The sequence below is a fragment of the Monodelphis domestica genome, chromosome 2 (assembly GCF_027887165.1).
Source record: "Monodelphis domestica isolate mMonDom1 chromosome 2, mMonDom1.pri, whole genome shotgun sequence".
Lineage (NCBI taxonomy): Eukaryota > Metazoa > Chordata > Mammalia > Didelphimorphia > Didelphidae > Monodelphis > Monodelphis domestica.
Genome location: NC_077228.1, coordinates 328,744,966 through 328,756,901, shown reverse-complemented (window position 1 = coordinate 328,756,901; position 11,936 = coordinate 328,744,966). Strand labels below are relative to the sequence as shown.

At 34.6% G+C, this 11,936-nt stretch overlaps 1 pseudogene; it reads left to right on the top strand.

Moving 5' to 3' along the window:
• The first annotated feature begins 9,208 nt into the window (after positions 1-9,208).
• LOC100618731 (E3 SUMO-protein ligase ZNF451-like) lies at positions 9,209-11,213 on the top strand (annotated as a pseudogene).
• Positions 11,214-11,936: the final 723 nt, after the last annotated feature.

Here is an 11,936-nt window from a genome sequence, read left to right as displayed (position 1 = left end):
TATACCTACAATTAGGATGACCTGGATTTGAATCCCTTCTCAGATACTTACTGCTGTAAGATTTAAATTAATGTCCAATATTTCAAGTATTATTTTTATAAAGTTTATCTGACAAAACAGAACCACATGACACTAAGTTTTTCTACCTGCTTAAAAATCCCCATTCCACCAAAACCACGACAGGAAAGAAAGAGACTGGGAGAAGGAACTACACCTAATTTATATTCTGTCTACATCAGCATGTAACTACAGGAATTGAGTAGGGTGCTGGGAATTGTAGTTTTGCTCTGGATGGAAGTTTTTAGGGTAACAGATTCTAATTACATACTGCCTATGTCACCTTGGGCAAATCACTTAACCACATTTTGCATTCAATTTCTTCATCAGTAAGAGTAAGAAATTGGACCTAACAGAAATCTAAAGTTTATTCTAGGTCTTAATCTGTAGTTCTCTGATAATCCATTTATGTACGTTCTCACTAAGGTGGTCTTCAGTATAAGAATCAATAGGGATACATTCTACAGAAATAGCTGGATTGGAAGTTGCAATGTTAAAGGTACATAAAGTGAAGGCACCATTAAAGTTCTAATAACCAAGATATAAATTATAACATGGGATATTCTTATCCTGTCCTTCTCTAATTCTCTTCTTTACTTTGCTCTCACTTTACACCACTTTTTTCTGCTCTGTCCTCTTGTGTATTGCTTTCTTCTATTCTTCCTCTCTTTCTCTCAATTCTTTTATCTCTCTGCTTTATTTTCACTTTTCCTTTTTGTCCTAGGAAATGTTGGAGTTAAGGAAGAGGGAAAGCAGGTCTTAGAAATCTACACTTAATGACAGCACACATCACCCTATGGAAATAGAACAAAAGAATATATATTATGTAAAAAAATAAAATTTGGATAACTAGAGTAACTGCCACATGTCTAAAAAGATTTTGTGGGCATGATAAAAAAAGCCAAGAAATATAAAAACTCTTGACAAACAAAACAACAAAGGTTGATTCTTTGCTTTATAGCAAAAATGAATAATATGGAAATAGGTATCAAGTGATGACATTTGTGCAACCCAGTGGAATTGCTTGTTGGCTCTAGGAGTGGGGAGGGGAAGAAAAGAACATGCATTCTATAAACACGGAAAAATATTTAAATAAATAAATTTTTAAAAAATAAAAAGGTTGATTCTTGGCATAATTTGTTGAGAAGTTTGCACTTCTTAATTTATATGCTTTTGACTCCAGGATCCTATTCTTATAGATAATTCTGGAGTAGAAGCTAAGCTGCTTTATGGTAGCCTGATATGTTCTGTAAAGGAAGAATTGCAGTAGTTTACAAATCCTATAATCTCTGATAGTAAGCTTATAAATCCTGTTCCATAAAAGAACTTATAAGGCCCTTAGAGAAGGAATAAAGTTTTGTTTTGTTTTTTATAATTCTTCCTATTCCACAGAGTACCTAGTACCAATATAGAGAATAAAGGACATTTACTCAGATGTATTTGCTGAAATAGAGAAATTCAATGCTAATTCAAGAAGACAGGAAGAGGACTTTCTACCAAAATTTCTGAGAAAATCTCATTGCTCCCATTTTGTCAAGTGTTTTTTCTTCGATGGTCAACTTGGTAGCTGAGTGGATAAAGTTGCAGGCGTAGACTTAGGAAGGCCTGAGTTCAAAATCAGTTTCAGATGTTTAACAGGTGAATAACACTTGGTGTGTCCCTTAACCCTCTTTGTCCCACCTGTAAAATGAGTGGGAGAAGGAAATGGGAAACCATTTCATTATTTTTGCTAAGAGAACACCAAATGGGGTCACAAAGAGTCAGACACAACTCAAATGACTGAATAGCAAAAACTTTCTTTGCAAAGAATAAATGAAGTCTGCCACCTTTGAGCAAATTTTATTCCCCAAATATCTTAAAAGTCAAAACTTTGAAAATGTGCTTCCACAGAAACAAGGTAGAATCAGCAAATCCATAATTAATGAACATATGTTATGGGCTAGATGCTGCATTTGGCACAAAAGATTCAAAGACAGAAGTGAGAAAGCACATACCTTCAAGAAATTTGTATTCCACCAAAGGAGACCAATCAAACAACTATTTTTCAACTGAAGGATGATTAAATAAAATAAAAAGTATTGATTTCAAAGGAGATATTTGATCAGTTTTTGTCCCAAGATGAGTCATTGGGTATCAAGAGACTGTGATTTTAATAAGTGAAGTAGTGGTGTTAGAAGACTGAACATTCCATGAATTAAAAATTTAAAAAAATTGTAGGGATTAAAAGGTCCATCTCCATCATATTATAAAGAAGAGGAAGAATGGTCTGCAGGCTGAAGGTTTCAATTACAAGAATCCTGATTGGGTTTGATAGGGAAAAGCAAAGGCAATATAAAAGTGCTGAAGTTAATTCTCTCAGGGCTCTATTTGCTACAAACTGATGAGTTAAAACAGCATCCTAATGGGTGAATAGCTGACTGTGCTTGTTTGCCTTGTCCAGTGAGTTAACCTCAGCTGATTTGCAGTGATTTTTCATTTTCTATAGACCGATTGAAAGGTGCAACATTTTAGTGAGTGAATAACTGGCTGAGCTAGTCTGTATTGTCTAAAGAGAGTTTGATGAGCTTTTTACTTCTCTAGCTTATAGATATCTTGTAACTAAATTAAAAGTATAATACACACAGTGCTTTTATAAAGGGCATAATATTTTCAGAGCTTGTGAAATCTTTTTCAGTTGATAGAACTTTAGAATTTGGCCAGTTTGCCCAGTAGAGTCTGCTGAGAATCACCAGGGCACCAGTAGGCAGAGAAGCAGCTTCACGTAGTGCAGATATATTAAGTGAGCCAATGTCATCGAAAATTGTGAATTACTCTCAGGCCAAAGAATTTACCTCATTCCATGTATTACCATGTGAGTATGTAACCACTCTCAAATTCAGACAACTAGTAAATCAGTGGAAGAGTTGAATATTGTCCAGATTTGTTTGTGGATTACACACTAATATATTATTCTTTCATTTCCTATAACATATGAATTACTATGGTGTTATTATGATCTATTTTGGCAAATTCCTAAGTCCATGGTTATCTAAAAATATCATCATTAGAAGAGTGGTTTATATAAATGGAAGTCTACCGGTGGGATCTTTAGAAAAACAATGGTGAATATGGGGAATGCATTCCCCATGATAGCATGTTTCCTAATACCCTGAGTGAGTTTGCATATAAAGATGCCACAGTGATCATTCTCTTGGGATATAGATGCCAATGAGAGGATAGATTAGAGTAATCAAGTTAACTCAAGAGAATGAGTCCATGGACTCTATATAATAAATGTAAGTTGCCACACTGTAGGTGGTCCATACAAGTCTTATATGGTTATATAAGTTATATGGTTATATATATGGTTATGTATATATATATATATATATATATACAAAATAGATTTAAGATAATTAGAGGAATATAGAAGATGGCATCACCAGCAAAGGAGACACGTAAATGCTTAATTTAGAAAATGGCACTTGATCTGAGTCTTTAAGGATACTAAGAATATTATAAATGGGAACTTTACCTAAGGACAGCCCACAAAATTCTATTTAACTCATAATATGTCTTTACCAGGTATGTTACAATTCATATATTGACTCTAATTCATATAGTAATATAACTCAGAATATCACTTCAGGTACAGTACTATAATAATTGTCCTCCAAAATCTAGCAAAATTAAATGTTTTGCCAAAAGTCACAAAACCCAAAAGTGTTAGATTCCTATACTCTGAAACCAAGTAGAGTGCCCCTTTTACTATATTATATTTATTATCAAGTATAACAATATTCTATAGAAAATTCATTTGAAGTTCTAAAGTGTATCTCCAGTCTCCCTTCGGGACTTACCTTATGTCTCTCTTCCTAGTTAATGTACAATAAATAGTTATTCATGTGTTTTGAATGTGTTCACATCTATTTTTCTCTATAAATATATATATATATATATATAATATCTATACATAGATGTAGTTAGTCGTCATTTATCACTTAACAAAATGGTAACAAAAGTATTATAGCTGAGTGAGTTCCCGTCTACATTTTTTAAATTTTCTTTTGTGCTTTAAAAACGTTTGAGGTACAACCCAAACTTGGAAAAGGAAACCTTTAACATGAAATTATAGGCAAGGGTTGGAGATGATGTCTACCAAACTCATCCTGAGGCATGCAAACTAGTGTCAGGTATGGTTACAAGATTTAGAATTGGAAGAGACCTTAGAACTTAGACAATTAACTTCCTTTAATTTATAGATGAATAAAGTAAATGTCAGAGATTTTGAGTGATGTCAAAGGTCCTAGAGGTAGTAAATAAAAGAAGCCAGTATTTGAAATTCAATTTTCCAAGTCCAAATTCAAATTAATATTCCTTTTTCTTGTACTATAAAGAGAAAATAATTTTCAAGGTTTTCTCTTTCCTCCTTTTCCCTATTACTAATCTAGACCTCAGGGACCAGTACCAGAATACAAAAATAATCAGGGAAAACAGGGGGGAAATGGAATAAAAGGAGGGAGAAAGTGGGGATGTTAAGTTGTAATAGCTAGGAGGGAGGGATAGATCATCTAGGTGGTAGCCTGGAAGGTTGGTCTGGGTTAGAAATTTCTTTAGATGAAATAAGTATTTTGGATATAAGTAAGTCTGAGATTGACTTTAAAACACTTTTGGAAAGACAATAAGGCTTTCAGGTTTTAAAGAAACAAGTAACAACTGTCTGCAAGTCAGATTTCAATTGTTACAAATATGCTCCTTTACAAACTTTCTCAGCATTTGTCAGAGCCAAGAGAAACAAACTGATTTAGGATTAATCACAACATCAAGATTGTTTTAATATATAGAGAAAACATCCACTTGGCTGTGGCAAAGACAATTGTCTCTTACTTCCAACTGACTAAACCTTTATTTTTGCTCTTTTGTTGAAGAGATTGACTCTTTGGGAATATTCCCCATTTTCCTGACTGTGTTTTTTTTAAGCTGTTTTATCATCTCTTTATTGAAATTTTGATGTTTTCAACTTTACCTCTGAAAATCATTACTTTCTTTTCTTTTTCTCAATGGATGATCAGAATGTCACTCTACTAATAATGGAAACAATCAAGCTTTAGGTGTCCTTAATATAAAACCTTGAGAATTCTTCTCTAAACTAAGATCTTAAAATATTTTTTGAGTCTAAACTTACATAGTAGCTATTAAAAAATCATCAGTTTAGTAAAAATTATTGGAATTGCAATGGGATCATTGAAGTGCTTTTCTGCGTCAGGAAGATTTGTATTTTAAGTTAAGTTTTAAAGCTACAGAACTATAACATGAGTGATATATATATAAAACATGACAAACACATACACAGATAGACTTGCATATATATATAAACACAGGTATATTTGTATATGTGTATGTATATACATACATGCTTAGGATAAGAGGATATAGAGGAGTTTCAAACATTTATATACTCCCATCAATTAGAATACAGATACAGCTAAGTTTTGTTGATGTTTAAAATTTTTTTTAATAAACTTATATTTCATTAGAACTCAGGTAACTCCTGGTGAAGAATCTGCTCTCTCTATTCAGATCAACTCCCTCTCTACAGATAATTGTTTTTAAATACTGTCTGGAACACTGAGAAATTGTGACTAGTCCATGTTCACACAGCCTGTGTATATGTGTATACTTTTGTTTAGCACATATGAAATTAATAAATGCTTGTTCATAGATTAATGAGTCAGAGAAAGGAAATGAACACAGTTTTTTCTGATACAAAGGCCAGCTTTGTATTCACTATACCACACTGCATCTCTGAGTATTTATGTAATGATATAAGATATGCTTTTAAACTTAATGCTTCTCTTCTCCTAATTGGTATTGATAGAATAATTTTGATATTAGGTTTATAAGGGACATTAGTTCTCTAGTTCAGCTGACTTATTGGAGGAACTCCTTGCAATATTCATTTGTTCTGTGAGATGCTATTTGAAAAACTGTTAGTTGCTAGATTAAAGACAAAGCTAAAAAAAGGAGTCACAGCCCCCCTGTATCCTATAGTCTAGTATGATATATGAATGACACATATACAGATACATACAAAACAATTAATACAGAGGTAGTACAAAAAAATTGGGGCATCTTGTGGAAGGAAGGGTCATTATTAACTTTAAGAATCATGGAAGTTTTCATTTTTCCCATCAGGCTGCACTCCTCCCTGTTTCTCTACCATAATCCCCAAATATCTTCATCTTGTTAGGTTGCTTCAGCCCTGAAATTTACACCTTGGACGTTTTCTCTGCCTTTGCCCCATCTCTTATTAGAGAGCTCATCTAGTACTTGCATTTATTGAGGGTCCCTAAACCAGCCATCTCTTTATTTATAACCAGGCCATGTTGTATCATCATATCCATACATTGGGTATCTTCTTCCCTATGAACATTTAAAGTTCTTTTTATTCTATCTTTTCCATCAGAATATAAGTTCCTTGGCAACAAAGCTTTTTTACTTATATGTATACCCTCACTACTAAGTACAACATCTGGCACATAGTAAATGCTCAACAAATGTTTGTTGACTGATTAATTCATTGGCCAGAGGAGTTAAAATATATTGGGCTTTAAAGGAAGGATAAGATTTCAACAAGCAGACTTAATGAGAGGGTATTAAAGTAAGAGAGAATAGAATGCACAAAATTAAGTATTTTTGAGATATATTTTTGGGACAAATTTAAGTTTGGCTGAAATTTAGAAAGCATGCAGAGGACTAGAATGAAGTAAATTTATAAATGTAGTATTGTTCAAGATTTTAATGTTTTTGAATACTTAGGTCCGAAGTTTGTACTTTGATTTTTAGGCAACAGTGAGGCACTGAAGAATTTTGAATAGTAAAATGACATAGATAGGTGGATAGACAGACAAATAGATAGAGATCTGTTTCTGTAGTGAGAGAGGGAAAGAGACAGAGAGAGTAAGATAGAGAGTTAGATGGGTAATACACTGGATAGAATGCTGATCCTGAAGTGAGGAAGATGATTTTTCCTGAGTTCAAATCTGGCTTCAAACATTTACTAGCTGTGTGACTCTAGGCAAGTCACTTAATCATTTGCTTCAGTTCCTCATCTGTAAAATGAGATGGAGAAGGAAGTAGAAAATACTCTAGTGTCTTTGCCAAGAAAACTTCAAATGGGGTTCAAAGAGTTAGGGGTGAAAATGACTGAATAGCAACAGCAGCACCCTAAAGGATGACTTAAACATGGCATTAATAGAAATGGGAAGTCTTAGGAGGGAATAAAATAACACCTGCCCCATCCACTTCATTAGGTTACATGATAATCAAAAGAAATAATGTATGAATGGACTTTATAAACCTTAATGCAAAATATAAATATACAAATTTCTTATTATCATAATATAAGATATGATCTTAATTCATCCTATATTTGTGTTTATAATTTTTCCTTTTATATTCAAATATGAGAATCTATAATCTCATATTAATAATATCATAAATCCCTCTAACATGGCATAAATACATGTTAATTCTACAGTACATTTGTTTTTAATCAACCTAATCATTTAGACAGCTAGTAAATAAGACGCCTGGGGATTATGATTGCACAGACCATTAATAGTTGTAATACATCTCCTACATGAAATAGAGAATTTACTTCCTGTAAACAAACTTCTTACCTACATGAATATGTGTGATTCAGTGATATCTAATTTTTCTTAGGTACAGACTAATTTATTGTACTATGAAGTTTACCTTCATTTTTATCCCGTTGTGATTTAAAAATATAAATTTCCCTTAAAGATAATAGTTACTTTTATATGAATGCCCCAGTAACAAGACAATGGATTTTATTTGATGAAATTAGGCCATGTTCTTCCTTTGTATATGCATGGTTGTAAAAGATAACTTTGGACAATATAGTTACATTGTAAATTGTGTATAATTTACTCTTTGGTGTGGAAAACCAATGGCCAAAGATCAATAAATTCCCGCAAAGTACATGTCATTTTAAAGACAGAATATACTAACTCTAAAGAAATTTCCTGAAATGAGTCAAAGACCCAAAAAGTCTTTAATAAAGTGCAAAGAAAAAGTTTAATGGAACTATTTCACTACTTTTCAGCTCTATCAAATACTTATGCCAGAAAACAAGTGGATTATTATAGTATATATTTCTATTGGATTTTTTAAAATTCATTGCATTTAAAGATACAAGTAACAAATTAAACAGTACTGATACATTCTACATATCAAAAATTGTATTATATTCAGACAAATTTATTTTTATTTAAGAGAACTAAAAACTAGCAGCAAAGGAGATAGTTCCTCTGGATGTTAATGTAGAGAGAGAGAAAAAGTAAGCATACAAATATGAACCCAATTATTGCTGGAAATGTGGAAAAGATTGCATGTGGAAATCATATTTTTGACAGAAGCAACATATAATTTCAAGTCAGAAGGCCTAGATTTTTCTAGGCCAGTGATGGTGAACCTATGGCATGGGTACCAAAAAGGGCATACAGAGCCCTCTCACTGGTATATGTTCTTACTCTTTCTAATTGGATGACTTAGGGCAAGTGACTGCTCCATGTCAATTCCCTCATATATAATGTAGAGCTAAAAGAGCTTTGTTACCTTCCTTACAGGTAAGTTTACATAAAACATCAAGAGAAAATGTTTCTAAGGGTTTGTCAACAAAAAGTATAATTAGTTTGATAGCTACTTCTAGGATTATATCTAGTCTTCTCAAAGAAGTTAAGCTCAAAGTCAGGTTATCTGAAAATATGTTTTTTAATCTTTTATCATTCTAAAATTTCACAGTTTGGGAAAAAGGGCAGGAAAGTATGATCAGTGACATTATTTTGTAATTTGGGAATCATCAAGTTGAATATATATATATATATGTGTGTGTGTGTATATATATATATACATAAGCATGTATTTAATCAATTTTGGGAAGCATAGTTAGAATTATGAATTGTAAAAGGCCAAAAACTAGAATTTATATTGCATTTAAAGATTTGTAAAATGCCTCATAAATATTTTCTTATGAGAAAACCCAAACTCTGGCTGCCAGGGAAACCCCAGCAATGTTGGCAGCCTCAGCAGTGATGACACCTGCAGCCACTCTATTAGTAACAGGAACAGTGATCACTGCTATAGGAAGATGTCAGAGGAAAAGTCAAGGTCCAAGATAATGGAATTATCCTCCACTGACTCTGAGACTGAGTCACCAAAGGAAGACACTGAAGATTACATTCAATTTGTTAGTATATTTGCTGGAGTACATGTATGAGCACTGGGCTCCTCTACAACCAGTCACACAATCCTTGTAACTTGAAGAAGGACCATTGAGATCTGTCCTTGAATACACTGATTTTGTTAATAGTGATGATGAAGGACCTAGCACTTCTCATATTGATGAAAAAGTGAAAAGTAAAGACTATGTTGATCACAAGAAGGATAGTTGCTTTAAGTGGCTTTTCTAGCCATGTGGAGAGAGAGAAACAGCAGAAAGAAGAGAAGAATAAAACTTTCTGTGAAAAAATGGATTTTCAACATGCTCATGGATTAGAAGAATTGGAATTTATTTGAGACCATTGTGACACAGAAACAGCAAGATTGTGTGTGGACCAATGGCTAAAAATGTCAGGAGTCAAAACAGGTACAATTACTTCTGGAAGAAGAGGTTCAATTTGAAAAAAGGCCAAATGCCAATATCCAAAAAACCTATTTCATGCCCCATAATGGGTTGTAACAAGGAGTTTGACAATGGAGAACTTCTCTTAGGTCATTTGAAAAGGTTTACTCTTTCTCCATGTGATCCAACAATTACATTGCATGGACCTCTCACCAAGCCCTTTGCATGTGTAATATGTTATGAAGAATTTGCTACTCAACAGCAATATAGTGATCATCTTTTTGCTAAGGCAACTATAGTTTATGGACATAAAACCAATCTTCAATCCCTGCCTTATTTGGTGCTTTGCATGTCCAAATTACTTCCTTCTTTTTTAGCATCAGGAATTAATGTTTGAGGCATATGTCTGGAAAAATCATTTTCTTCAGAGTTTTAAACTGGGAGTTGACAAAGAAATATGTCATATGACATTTCCATCTTTTTCAAAGAAATTTTTCATATCTCTCTGTAAATCAGGCCCCTTTCAAATGAAATGCATGGTCTGCCACAAAACATTATGTTCTCACATGGAGCTCACAACCCATTTCAGAGTCCATTGTTGAAATGTTGACACTGTAGAAGTAGCTGAGAAGAGTGTCTTCCAGGTTGCAGAGAGATTCAAAGCAAGAGGTTGTTATCCAATTTTTAAAAATCTCTGTGGATGAGAACAGTACCAATAATCACAAGCAGAATTTGGGATACAAATTCCGAGTCATGTCCTCAATTTAAGAATCCATCTTGTATTATCACATCAGTGAAGGCAACAGACCTTCCTCTGATTTGCACCTCCTACTTGAGCATTAAACATTTTCATCACTTAAAAGGACACTATCCAATAAAGATTCAAGGTCACAAGCATGTAGCACTATTCCAAAGAGGAAGTCCAAAGAGAAAGAAAAAATTGGAGGATCAAAATAACGAAAGTGTAGTACACACAAAACAAAATAAATGTGTCTGATTTTGTGAATGCCAGCAAAAGTTCCTAAGTGAAGATACAGCAGAAAAGCATGTGTTCTCAGCTAATACAACATGCCATAAATGAGTAGTCTGTGGGAAGGTGTCTGAAGATGTAGGTGTTATGTGTTTGCACATGAGCTGGTTTCATGGAAGGGCATATTTAAATAGCTTTCTTTTTGGTGTCAGACATGCAAAAAAGTAGTTACGGAGGAAAGAGCCTAATATGACTCATGTGACTGAATATCATTGTGGACACACTTATTTTTATGAGCAAGATGCTGGAGAAGAGGAACCTTTGCCATCCTCTTCTAAGACATTGATGAGTAGCCCTGTTAACCGGAGGGGTCTTTCAACAATTATGCCTTTTCTTCAGTCCCCTCCAAAAAGCCCATCACAAGGGAAATGGCAGTGGTGAATTTGTGAAAATATGTTTGATTTTGAGGAAAGTGTTAAACTTCATTTAATGTGTTTAATAAATCATCAGTTTTATAGATACAGCTGTGACCATTGCAAAAAGTCCTTTCACAAGTTCTGAGTAAGCATGGTGGCCAGCTAAACATGGCTTACTTACACTCCCCAGCATACACCGAGAAGGATCACCCCAAAAGACCTTAAGAATCTTTATCAGTGGAGCGGAGGAGCAGTAAAGTGGGGCACAGAATTAAAGGTGGGTGGGATCAGGGCTTTACCAGCCTATAAGAGGGTGAAAGAGCTCCCACCCAAATGTGAGCAGATCCACTCTCCCCCACCCCCACCTACAGGGACAGAGCCAGGGCCAGTGCATGCCGAGACAAATAAGCAAGGGAAGCCTCTGAAGGGAGGGGAGGGCACTTCTGCTCCCTTGAGAGCTAACTAGGACAGCAGGGGACCCCCCACCCCCGAAGGCAGCTATGCAGAAAACTTCAACACGTGAGACAGCACAGAACTCAGGTGCCCAGAGACAGCACGCCCTTCGGAGTCAGGGAGTGAGCCAAGAGTGCCTCTGGAATGAACAGGGAGCATTTTTATGTCCTTGGGAACTGACTAGGACTGAAGGGGACACACCCCCGAAAGCAACTCAACCGGGAAAAACAGGCATGCAAGAGAGCACAGACACTGAGCACCCCCTGGAGAGGCACCAAGAAAAGCCGCAAAGGACTGTGAAGAATCAAGAGCCTGCTCATTAACTCCATACACAAAAAAATCTCCCAGCAGAATCTGATTTCTGACTAAAGAGGGAACTGAAAACATACAGAAAAATGGTTAACTATGCACAGGA